This window comes from Perca flavescens, chromosome 16, assembly GCF_004354835.1.
Source record: "Perca flavescens isolate YP-PL-M2 chromosome 16, PFLA_1.0, whole genome shotgun sequence".
NCBI lineage: Eukaryota > Metazoa > Chordata > Actinopteri > Perciformes > Percidae > Perca > Perca flavescens.
The window spans coordinates 32,354,493-32,367,976 of record NC_041346.1 but is presented as its reverse complement, the minus strand read 5'-3'; the positions used below and the strand labels follow the sequence as shown (position 1 = coordinate 32,367,976).

Sequence of the window (13,484 nt, the reverse complement as noted above, 5' to 3'; positions counted from 1 at the left end):
GCTGTAACGAGTTTGATTTAAATCCTACTACTGCAGTTGTTGAGATGGTAAGAAATGGTTGCACTGGCACCCTGAGATAAAGTGGGACGCTGCTCTCCTCGTGAAATGTGCCCCGTGCAACACGGGGAGGCGGGGGGAGGCAGGGGGATCCTCCCACACGGTGCAGCAGACTCTAAAAGGAGACTTTTTGCATCAATAACGACGACAACGGCACCTGATCAAATGTCCTTTTTTACCAAATGGGAGTGAGAATGTGTTGGAATGCCACAAAGCTTCTTAATCATTTTATTTTGGTGCTGTCACTCATCATCTTGGAGCTTGGGAGTGAGAAAAAAAAAACATGAATAATAACAGGCTACATTGTTTTACAGATATGCTTACAGTGTGTATTGAAGTCACTTCTTTTTCTAGTTTTTGTCCAGTCATGTTGTTCTGTATGAACATTAATTGTAGAAAGATATTTAAAATTAGATAGCTTATGGAGATTTGTGCATATGGTTGTAAAACATATTCTTGCATTATAAGGGTTTGAAATTAAGCCTAGTCCTTAGGGTAAATTTCCCAAAGAACAAGAATTCCCTCTGCTCACTTTTAAGGCAAAGTAGACTACATAATAATACATTTAATTTATATAGTGCTTTACAGGCTACTCAAAGACACTTTACACTAAAACCAGCACGTTTAGCGCATAAAAACAGATACAGCAATAAAACCAACACATAAAACAAGCATATAGCAATTAAAACATGGAGTGACTAAGTAGATTTTTTAAAATCCATACGTAGTCAGTCGGTCCGCTATTGTCTGTCGGGCTTTTTTTTCCGTTTGATAACAGCCGTGTTTCCATTTTTGCAGATTATATGTTTCACCTCCTCGTAAATTTCGATTAGAAGCTGCTGCTCAGCAGGTGAAACATATGCTGCACACGTCTTTTCCATTTCTGCATCAGTAAATCTGTGATCGATACCGTGGTCTATTTAAGAAAGCCGTGATCGTGCACTTATCCCAGCTATGTACACCTGGCTGACATAGCTTCACCTACTTATCCTGCTCGGCAAACGTGCAACCGATTGAGCCGCGATGAGTGGATCTCACTAAGTCAAGCTGCGCTTTTTCATTTATCCTGGATTTCTTTATTCTACTTTTGTGCAATGGGTCCCAGGCCTCTGGTTAGGTTCACAGGCTCAGTTACCATAGTAACTGACTCTGATATTAAGTTCCCTCTCTTTCTGAAACAGGCTGGAGTTACCCCTCTCTCTCAGGTTGGATTAACCTCTCTTTCTCAACAGAAAACCCAGAGTTTCCCTCATCTCAGGGTTAACAAACTCAGAGTTTTCACTCTCCCAAAAAGGGCCCCAGGTTTATGATCACCAGAGGGTGATGAACACCTGTGATGTTCAGTCAACCAGTCAACACAAACACATTGAATGAGACCGTGTATAGCATCATTTCCACCATTTTAGTAGACTGATTTTAATCCTTCATAATCTTATATTTCCCCTGTCTTGTATTGTAGGCTATTTGTGTTCCTGTGCTGAATAAAAACACTAAAATAGACATTATTAAGTTAGTATTTATTGTAACTGGGACTCATAAGAATATTAATATTGAGCGGAGGTGGGCCGTCAGCATGGCCTTCTGTGCTGGCCAAGAGATTGTCAGAATCAGACAGTTATGTTTGTTGGGTGGGCAAATATTTTAACAGCGATGATGTTGTGTATAGTTTAAGGTCCTTGCCTCCACGAGACAAATTGGCATTGAACAAATTGAACATGTAGCTGGACTTGAATGGCCTTCTTTTGACTGAAAGTTCTGCCAAACAACAACTTTTTCTGCTCACCAGATCCATGTCCACTTTCTCACAGCCTGCTGCATTTAACGCTCCACCTACGGAAACACCTTCCCGTAATCAACAGCGCCGTCACTACGGCGACCAGCGTAGTGCAACCGTAGGGTTCGGTTCGGTGAAAAAAAAAAAAGCCCAATATTCAGCCCGAATCCAAAGCCTGATCCTGGATTTGGTGCATCCCTATGAAAACCTTTGACTGTCAAAATTAATGGACAACACATCTGGTTCGGCAAAGTGCTGCAAATGTGGAAGTGCCTTAAACCTGTATTCTATCTGACTACCAGCAGGGGGAGACTCCTTAAACCTGCATTATATCTGAATTCCTGCAGGGGGCGACACGTGCGGTTGCAAAAGGAATTTGGTTTCTGTAGAAGTCTATGTGAAGTGACCCACTTCTAACTTGATTTATTACTTCAGTAAACATCTTCATAATAAGTTTATGGCCTCAATCGCTAGTTTTTTTGTTTTATTCTTTTTTTATTATTATGATTTTCCAGGTCCATACATTACAGACAATGATAATACATCTCATACTTCTCATTTAGCCATCTTTAAATGTACATTAATAGCCCCCAGAAAGGTATCACAGGCTACATAAATATAACTAAAGTGAGCAAGGACCCATTAGGCATTCATACTGCATTATATACACATAACCATTCTTAAATATAGTAAAATAAGAACATGAACTAAATAAACAAGCATGTTGGGGTAAACCTCGATGACCCATAAAGCCCTCTACAGAGGGAAAATAAAAGCAAACAAAAAGGACACTAAAATCCACTTTAGACAAATGATGGTCGAATTGGTGTGACATACGTTATCCATCTTTCCCATCTTTTCAAAAAGGTTGTTGCAGTCTCAAAACAAAAGTAATCATTTCCATCTGAAAGCTCGTATTGTTTTAATAAATATACTATGAAATCCAAATTTGTCCAAAACTCTATACAAAAAACACCAATTTACACAATCAAAAGCTTTTTCTGCGTCTAGCCCCACTTCTGCTTCTAAATTATATTCTGTTACATGGTTAATTATGTGTAATGTCCTTCTGATACTATCTTGAGTTTGTCTTTCACGAATAAAACCTGTCTGGTCAAGGCTAATAATTAGTGGTAACAATCCCTCTATTCGTTTGGTTAATATATGGGTAAAGATTTTATAATCCTGGTTCAACACTGAGGTCGTCCAATCAGATGCTCCTCGATGTGCCCAGATCCAGGTTAAAAACCAAAGGTGACCGAGCCTTTGCAGTGGCTGCTCCAAACCTGTGGAATAGTTTACCTGTTCATGTAAGAACAGCTCGGACCATTGAAACGTTCAAGTCCATGCTTAAGACCCACTATTATTCATTGGCTTTCAATTCAAGTTGAGCTTTGATATCTTGACCTTATTCTTTTTCTGCTGTCACTTATTTTATATTGTACATTGTGCTTTGTTAGTGTTTATTATCTCGTTGCTTTTTGGAGCTTGTTAAGCACTTTGGTCAACCAAGGTTGTTTTTAAACGTGCTATATAAATAAAATTGAACTGAACTGAACACGCTTATTGGTCTAAACTTACTAAAGTAGCTCTCTAATTTTCTGATCATTTGTATCTTTGTGATTTTGTTCCATTTGTTTTAATTCCGCTTCCAACTGAATTCTTCAAATCTTTTTGCCTTACTCTCTTTAGGTGAGCACTGTATCCAATTATCTTTCCTCGAAGCACAGCTTTACATGCATCCCATAATATTGGAGGCGGAACTTCACCATTGTCGTTCTGTTCCAAGTATTCAGCAATATCCTTCTTAATTTGTTGCTTCATCTGATTCAGTACAAAAGTCTTTAATCCTCCAGTATGCCGAATGTGGATTTGAAAAAAAGTGTGGTCTCTCGTTGAAGGATTTAATTATCTCTAGATATCAATTAACCCGATTTCCTTCATAGCCAGATTGATTTTTTTGTTTATCAATTTGGGCTGGGCTGTATGTGTATTTGAGGTGTCCAGATTGGGATTTAGTCTAATGTTGGACCCCATGGATCTCTGCCGTTATCTGTTAAAAGAACTTCCAGTCAGAATTAGGAGGAGCGTAAATGTTAGAGTAACCAATGAGCCCCCTAAATTTCCCCTCACGAAAATAAATCTTCCCTCTGTATCCTTTTTTTTAAAAATGGGTTCGAAACTAGTTGGAAATCAATATTGCCACCGCTCTCCTATGCCCAGCCGTATAAGATGAGTACTGATGCTTGAAGCCCAATCGATTTAATTTAACATGTTATGTATCCGAAAGATGTGTCCTATAAAAACGCCACTTCAACTCTATCTCTTTTTAGTTTAGTTAATATCTTACTTCTCTTAATGGGATTGACTAGTCCATTCACATTATAAGTTGCTATTTTACAGTACAATAAGGGGAAAAAAGAAATGAAATAAACCAAAAACTCACCACCGTAAGTGTCCATAAGTAACAAGAAGAATCACTGGTTACACCCCACAAGCTGCAAAGAACAGCAACAAAAACTGCCACAACACACAGAACACAAGAAGAACAATAGAGACAGATAATAAGACTTCCAACTGTGGGGTCTTAATATTGACCCTGATGAAGCCCTGATGGTTAGAGGGCTCTGAGGTAAAACCTCCCCCCCCCCAACAGGTGGGAGAGGGCCTTCTTGCATGATATTATCTCAGTCCCGGCAGCTGACTTTTACATTATAGTTTTAGTTATACAATTGTTGTACAATGCTACTTTAATAAGCAGGAAGTTTTAGCCATCTTAATTCCTCCCTTTGCTGTCCCCGGAGCAAAGAGAAAAAGGAAAATATCAACTCAACCAATATATTCTGAGTAACTCGCACACAGCATATTTCAGTTCACTTACAGTCACTCTGAGACTGGTGTCTAAAAGCTTGACATTTTTCCTTAAAGTCCAAAGCCCTGCCAGCTCTGTCCCGGTTCCCTGGTCTCTTAGCGGTGCTTTTTAAGACGGCAAGTGCATAGTCATGATCGAGATTTACTCTTTTTCTGAGGTGTTGAAATCCTCGCTTTTGCCAGACCATTCTCAACAGCTCTTCTTTCATCCTGTAGCTTGACATCTTGACAACGATGGACCTCGGCGGGGCTTCCCCGGACGGCTTTGGCATCAAGGCGCGGTGAGCGCCAACCCACAATTAAACTGCCACAGCAAGAAGCCTCATCAGAGTCACTAGTGCTGAGCACTCATGAAGTTAGGCGAGCCCTCTTCCATATCAACCCCACCAAAGCCACTGGTCCTGATGGTGTCCCTGGGCGTGTTTTGAAACACTGCGCAGGTTAGCTGGCTGAGGTGCTAATCAAACTGTTCAACATCTCTTTGGAGCAGGCGATTGTTCCAACATGTCTCAAGGTCACAAAACTCATTCCTCTTCCAAAACAAACTGCCCCAAAGATGCTGTTTCACTGGCTCTCCACCCTGCAGTGTCACATCTTGAACAGCAGAACAGCTACGTGTGCATGCTGTTTGTGGACTACAGCTCCGCCTTCAGTACCATCCTCCCCATTAGCCTGCCTGTCAAACTCAACAACCTTGGAATCTTCTCTCATCTGTGCAACTGGGTCCTAGAGTTCCTGATCAACAGACCACAAATAATTTGCATGGGAAAGCACCTCTCCTCCTCCTCCATAACACTGAGCACTGAGGCCCCTCAGGGGTGTGTTCTGAGCCCACCCCTGTTCTCCCTCTTCACACACTGTAAACCTGTAACTGTAAATATTTAAAACTGTAAAATAATTAAGTTTGCAGATGACACCACCATGATTGGACATATAAGCAACAACTATGAGTTGACAGGAAGGAGGTGGAATGGAGTTGTTTATAGTTTCACTGTCATTAAGAGGAACACATTTCAATCATTTGTGATGAGTTTAAACTTTGAATGTGAACTGCATGCTCTGCAGCGCCACGTTTCATCCCGCAACGTCCTGCAGTGACATGAACTACAACGACTACCTTCGAAGTCACTGTTCCACTATCTTTATTGTGACTATTATTGCCATCACACCCCCAACCGGCCCCGTCAGACACCCCCTACCAAGCCTACCAGTCTGGGTCTGCCGAGGTTTCTTCCTAAAAGGGAGTTTCTCCTCGCCACTGTCGCAATAGCCACTGCTAATGCTTGCTCTTGAGGGAATTACTGTAATTGTTGGGGCTTTGTAAATTATAGAATGTGGTCTAGACCCACTCTATCTGTAAAGTGTCTCGAGATAACTCTGTTATGATTTGATACTATAAATAAAATTGAATTGAATTGAATTGAACTTATTAAACTACAGATGCTGGGTTTTTTTTCTTCAAAAACAGACTTGCCTAAGAAACAAGCTCCCTGTTGTGCAACGGACAGTAAATGTTTTTGGTAAGTGGAATTTATGTTACAAGTTAGATAACTGTAGTCTCTTATATTGCAGCTATATTTGTGTATGTATTTGAACGTTGACCTTCATAATAACATCATAACCTAAGTATCTAATCAATGATTTATGAAGAACTTGACGGTTGTTTGGAGTATCAGACATGTAGTTGGATCATATAAAGGAGCAAAGGACAGATATGTGTCATAAAGTCTTTATCTCTAACACTGACTACGTTTACAATCAGATAGTTCCGGTTTTTGCCCATATTCTGAATAAGACAATATTCCTTTAAGCTGTTTACATGGGTAATAAAAGTAAATGTCATACAAGTGTCTGACTGCAGCCAGTTAAGTACCGTAAATCAGTCTAGAGTACAATCCCTCGTAGAGACAATGTTAGCTCAGCCTTTAAAAGCTTGGCTGGCTAGGCCCCAGTGATGGCTGTGCAGAGCTCCAACCTGGCTATAGAGTGTTGCCTACATGTTGACCAATATTTAACGTTTTGTGTTAAAATAAGAGATACATTTAAAAGACTTTTCTATCAGACAAATGTATTCAATTGTATTTCAATGTTTTTTATAGTGTCCTGTTTTTTTATATCTAGTATTAATAATTTATAAAATCAGGTTTAATTATTTTGTTATTGAAAGCTGCTTTTGACCTTAATATTGACTTCATAACCTTAGTATGTAATCTCTGATTTGTGAAGAACAATAGTTTGTTAAATGAGAGTATCAAACATGTAGTTGGATTACAATCAGAAAGTCAGACATTAGATGTGATTGTGTACCAGATCTTTGGATGTGAAGATAAAACTCTGCCCTACTCTCTGACCATCATCGATACTCCTGGATACGGAACCACTGCTGGGATTAAACATGATGCCATCATCAGTCAAAGATTACTTGACTTGTTCCAGTCAGAGGATGGAGTTCATGAGATTAATGCAGTGGATCTGGTGATGATAGGGAGCGAAAATCGACTGAGTGACAAAATGAGGTACATCTTCAATTCAGTGGCGTCTCTGTTTGAAAAAGACATGGAGAAGAACATTGTTGCTCTCATCAAACACTCAAATGGTGTAACCATGTTCTACGAGCTCTCGAGGCTGTGAAGTTTAGATGTGCCAAAGTTGAGAACAATCAGCCGGTTCACTTCCTGTTTGATAACAGCCAAAATAAACGCGTTGAAAAAACATCTCCTCACTATCTGCTAGCTGCCTGTCCCCTGAACACACTGTAAAAAACATCTCCTCACTATCTGCTAGCTGTCTGTCCCCTGGACACACTGTAAAAAACATCTCCTCACTATCTGCTAGCTGTCTGTCCCCTGAACACACTGTAAAAAACACCTCCTCACTATCTGCTAGCTGCCTGTCCCCTGAACACACTGTAAAAAACATCTCCTCACTATCTGCGAAGGAAGGGAGGGGGACGGGATGAGGAGGAAGGAGGGGCGAGCTAGTCTCGTTTTGTTTGAAAATACTTTGAACGTCAAAAAGAAGTGACATCACCCAACATCGCTTAGAGCACCTTTAATAGTGCAGCCCTAGTGTGAATTAGATGTTTTTAATGTTTTTCTAATGTGCTGTTCAGTTAATATAATGCTGTGATTTATTCTGATGTGTATTAATGTTTGAGATGACTAGTTAAAATGTTTCAGAAGACACAGGAAACATGTTGATCTATTCATGTTAGACTTTATTTTTCATTCTGAATGATTAAATATATTCTGTTGTTGCTCATAATGAAATAAACGAGGTAGAGATGGAGTGACCCTGCCCGGAGGAAGCCCGGGGCCCCCGTCTGGAGCCAGGCCCAGACGGCGGGCTCGTCGGCGAGCGCCTGGTGGCCGGGTTTGCCACGGAGACCGGCCGGGCACAGCCCAAACAAGCTACGTGGCTCCCATCTCTCCAGCCCATGGGCCCACCACCTGTGGGAGGAACCGTTGGGGTCGGGTGCGATGCCACATGGGTGGCAGTGAAGGTCAGGGGCCTCGACGGACCAGACCCGGGCAGCAGACGCTGGCTCTGGGGACGTGGAACGTCACCTCTCTGTGGGGGAAGGAGCCGGAACTGGTGCGGGAGGTGGAGCGCTACCGGTTAGATCTGGTGGGGCTTACCTCTACGCACAGTCTCAGTTCTGGAACCGTAATCCTGGATAGGGGTTGGACTCTTTTCTTCTCCGGAGTTGCCCAGGGTGTGAGGCGCCGGGCGGGTGTGGGGATACTCACAAGCCCCGGCTGGCGCCGCTGTGTTGGAGTTTACCCGGTGGACGAGAGGGTCGCCTCCCACGCCTGCGGGTTGTGGGGGGAAAACTCTGACTGTTGTTTGTGCATATGCACCAAACAGGAGTTCGGAGTATTCGGCCTTCTTGGAGACCTTGACTGGAGTCCTGCATGGGGCGCCAGTGGGGACTCCATTGTTCTGCTGGGGGACTTCAACGCACGTGGGCAATGATGGAGACACCTGAGAGGCGTGATTGGGAGGAACGGCCTCCCTGATCTAAACCAGAGTGGTTTTTGTTGTTGGACTTCTGTGCTAGTCATGGATTGTCTATAACGAACACCATGTTCGAACATAGGGATGCTCATAAGTGTACCTGGTACCAAAGCACCCTAGGCCGAAGGTCAATGATCGATTTCATAATCGTTTCATCTGATCTGAGGCCGTATGTTTTGGACACTCGGGTGAAGAGAGGGGCAGAGCTGTCAACCGATCACCATCTGGTGGTGAGTTGGGTCAGAGGGTGGGGGAAGACTCTGGACAGACCTGGTAAGCCCAAACATGTAGTGCGGGTAAATTGGGAACGTCTGGAGGAGGCCCCTGTCCGACAGACTTTCAATTCACACCTCCGGCGGAGCTTTTCGTGCATCCCTGTGGAGGCTGGGGGCATTGAACCCGAGTGGACAATGTTCAAAGTTTCCATTGCTGAAGCTGCGGCGAGGAGCTGTGGTCTTAGGGTCTTAGGTGCCTCAAGGGGCGGTAACCCACGAACACCGTGGTGGACACCGGTGGTCAGGGAAGCCGTCCGACTGAAGAAGGAGTCTTTCCGGGATATGTTATCCCGGAGGACTCCGGAGGCAGTTGCAGGGTACCGAAGGGCCCGAAGGGCTGCAGCCTCTGCCGTGAAAGAGGCAAAGCAGCGGGTGTGGGAGAAGTTTGGAGAAGACATGGAGAAGGACTTTCGGTCGGCACCAAAGTGCTTCTGGAAAACTGTTCGCCACCTCAGGAGGGGGAAGCGGGGAACCATACAAGCTGTGTACAGTAAGGATGGGACACTGTTGACCTCAACTGAGGAGGTAATAGGGCGGTGGAAGGAGCACTTTGAGGAACTGAATCCGACTAATATGCCCTCTATGTTAGAGGCAGAGCTGGAGGATAACGGGGGATTGTCGTCGATTTCCCAGGCGGAAGTCACTGATGTAGTCAAACAACTCCACAGTGGCAAAACCCCGGGGATTGATGAGATCTGTCCAGAAATGCTCAAGGCTCTGGGTGTGGAGGGGCTGTCCTGGTTGACACGCCTCTTCAACATTGCGTGGAAGTCTGGGACGGTGCCAAAGGAGTGGCAAGCCGGGGTGGTGGTTCCCTCTTTTAAAAAGGGGGACCAGAGGGTGTGTGCCAATTACAGGGGTATCACACTTCTCAGCCTCCCTGGTAAAGTCTACTCCAAGGTGCTGGAAAGGAGGGTTCGGCCGATAGTCGAACCTCGGGTTGAGGAGGAACAAGGTGGATTCCTTCCTGGTCGTGGAACAACGGAGCAGCTCTTCACTCTCGCAAGTATCCTGGAGGGAGCCTGGGAGTATGCCCAACCGGTCTACATGTGTTTTGTGGATTTGGAGAAGGCGTATGACCGGGTCCCCTGGGAGATACTGTGGGAGGTGCTGCGGGAGTATGGGGTGAGGGGGTCTCTACTCAGGGCCATCCAATCTCTGTACGACCAAAGTGAGAGCTGTGTCCGGGTTCTCGGCAGTAAGTCGGACTCGTTTCAGGTGAGGGTTGGCCTCCGCCAGGGCTGCGCTTTGTCACCAATCCTGTTTGTAATATTTATGGACAGGATATCGAGGCGTAGTCGAGGTGGGGAAGGGTTGCAGTTCGGTGGGCTGGGGATCTCATCGCTGCTCTTTGCAGATGATGTGGTCCTGATGGCATCATCGGCCTGCGACCTTCAGCACTCACTGGATCGGTTCGCAACCGAGTGTGAAGCGGTTGGGATGAGGATCAGCACCTCTAAATCGGAGGCCATGGTTCTCAGCAGGAAACCGATGGAATGCCTTCTCCAGGTAGGGAATGAGTCCTTACCCCAAGTGAAGGCGTTCAAGTACCTTGGGGTTTTGCTCGCGAGTGAGGGGACAATGGAGCGGGAGATTGGTCGGAGAATCGGCGCAGCGGGTGCGGTATTACATTCAATCTATCGCACCGTTGTGACGAACAGAGAGCTGAGCCAGAAGGCAAAGCTCTCGATCTACCGGTCAGTTTTCGTTCCTACCCTCACCTATGGTCATGAAGGCTGGGTCATGACCGAAAGAACGAGATCCAGGGTACAAGCGGCCGAAATGGGTTTCCTCAGGAGGGTGGCTGGCGTCTCCCTTAGAGATAGGGTGAGAAGCTCAGTCATCCGTGAGCAGCTCGGAGTAGAGCCGCTGCTCCTTTGCGTCGAAAGGAGCCAGTTGAGGTGGTTCGGGCATCTGGTAAGGATGCCCCCTGGGCGCCTCCCTAGGGAGGTGTTCCAGGCACGTCCAGCTGGGAGGAGGCCTCGGGGAAGACCCAGCACTAGGTGGAGGGATTATATCTCCAACCTGGCCTGGGAACGCCTCGGGACTGGTTAATGTTGCTCGGGAAAGGGAAGTTTGGGGTCCCCTGCTGGAGCTGCTCCCCCCGCGACCCGACACCGGATAAGCGGACGAAGATGGATGGATGGATGGATGTTGTTGCTCATGAAATCATATCCTGATGCATTTTTCTGTGAATCATTAATAAAATATCTGCTTTATGAAACCAGTGTGTTCAGTGTCCTCATTAGCCGGTTTATGCAACATCACATCATGACTTTGTGTAAACATACACACCACTTTCCTAAAGCCAAGTGGAGGTTATCTACACACATTTTGAGCTATCCACGTGTATGTCTACGATGTATACAGCTGACAGGTTGCAGACTGATCTCAATAAGTGGTGTATGTATGACACTCCAATTCGTATGATATTTTGGCGTGTTATCAAGACGCAGACGTAATCGCTTTTCGGATGGTTGAGTTTAGGAAACGTGACACACAGGACACGATCTCCGGATTTTCGGGCTTTCATACTACTCTCTATGGCGTCAATTTACACGCAATCACAAGGTAATGTAAGTCAATGGAGGCCAAACAGCATTGATAAACACGATATAAAGGGAGTTTGCGTCTTGATAACACGCCAATAATGGCGTACGAATTGCCGTGTCATACATACGCCATTTATTGAGATCAGTCTGGCTTTATGAGTCTGTTGAACTTTCTGCTGAATTATCGTAGTCATAAATAAAGTTAACATCTTGGATTTAAAAAAGTTGACTAGATTATATGATTTTACAGATTCACAGCAGTTTTAGTTACAGTTTCCAACACAATAACTGAAGTTTATTGATCCAAAGATTATGATTATTGTGTGAATGCTGTTTGGAGTTTTTAAGGCTCTGACACACCAACGTGATCATCTGGCGAGGTCGGTGACTCGAGTCTGGTCGGTGTGTTCCCTCCCGTCGTCAGTCAGAGGAGCCGTCGGCTTTAATTTGGGCCGAGTTGACTTGTTGAATCGGAAGGCGGGCAGTCGGACTCAATGACCAATCTGATTGGTGGATCGCTAACCTGGAAATGACGAGGATGAGTGACGACAGCTCTCAAAATCTGACAAATCTTTTAAACTGACCTTTGTTGATCTGAAATGAAGAGTGAAAACTTCACGGCCTATTTCTCTCTTCAAATGTTTTCAGAAACACCTTTCGGTGAACTATCTTTATAAAATACGAGATTGTATTCTGAATGAGCCGTCATTATGGTCGGGGAGAAAACAAACCCACGTGACACGTTCGTCCAATCAGCTGCCGGTTTTCATTTTTTGGGCGACAATACAGATTAGCGCCGTCTGCTGTTACGCACGCGCAGAATGTACGCTCAAGTCGGTGTCACTTTGGTGTGTTCTGAGGCACTTTTTGGACGGATGGGAGACTGATCAGTCCGATTGCCTTTTCTGCCGGCGGTCGGCCAGCTGGTTGGTGTGTCAGGACCTCTAGAGATCAGGTGAGAAACTCAGTCTTCCACCGGGAACGCTTCGGGATCCCCAAGTCAGAGCTGGTTAATGTGGCTCTGGAAAAGGGAAGTTTGTTAACAGTACCAGTGTAGTGCAGAAACAGTAACATAAGAGTAGTAAGAATAAGTTCAATTCAATTTTATTCATAGTATCAAATCATAACATCAGTTATCTTGAGACACTTTACAGATTACAGAGAGTAGGTCTAGACCACACTCTAATATACAAAGATCCAACAAGTCCAGTAATTCCCCCAAGAGCAAGCATTAGTGGCGAGGAAAAACTCCCTCTTTCAGGTATGGTGAAGGGTATGTGATGATGTGGGGGCCAAGGGAACTTTATCAGGATGCATAGTATCCTGGATCCATGAAATAACTGGCCTTTAAAAATAAACATCTGCCTGACTCTATGGGAATCTAACATAGGGGGGGACTGACTTATGCCCGCTGTATTTTAAGGAAGAACATTTATTTATTTATGATACATTATTCATTCACAAAGAAGATTGGCGTTCTTAAAGGTTGGATTTTTCCTAATCTTTTTAATTAATTAATTATTAATTAAGATCAATTTCCAAAAGATGATTTTTTCATCTTTTTATTCAACTTATCATTGCTGTATTCACTTAAGCTGAGCACTGTATAGCTATAATAATGACAATAGAAATCATTCTTACTCGGATCATAACTACCACAACACTTCCTATAAATGTGCTGCTTTATGATACAAAATAAAAGCGTTTTATTGTGAAGGCAGTGGTTGACTTTTACTATGAAACTACAACAGGAAGTGCTGACAGAGCTACCAAACTGGAATAAAACTACAACTTTCTTCCGCGCGAGTCAAACCAACCGAGGTATTTATTAATTTACTCCAACAGCTTCACTTTCTGGAAGGAATGAATGAGGACGTTTTGATAAACGAGAAAAACTACGTCATAAAGAGAGGACTGAACAGCCAATCACAAGAGAGG

At 44.1% G+C, this 13,484-nt stretch overlaps 1 protein-coding gene across 2 annotated transcripts in view; it reads left to right on the top strand.

Annotated features, from left to right (window-relative positions):
* The first annotated feature begins 13,362 nt into the window (after positions 1-13,362).
* The window catches only part of capslb (calcyphosine-like b), a 35,060-nt gene continuing 34,938 nt past the window's right edge, over positions 13,363-13,484 (top strand). For both annotated transcript variants that reach the window (XM_028601371.1, XM_028601372.1), the window contains exon 1: positions 13,363-13,484. This exon is cut by the window's right edge and continues 81 nt beyond it. The gene's annotated coding sequence lies outside the window, so the exon portion shown is untranslated.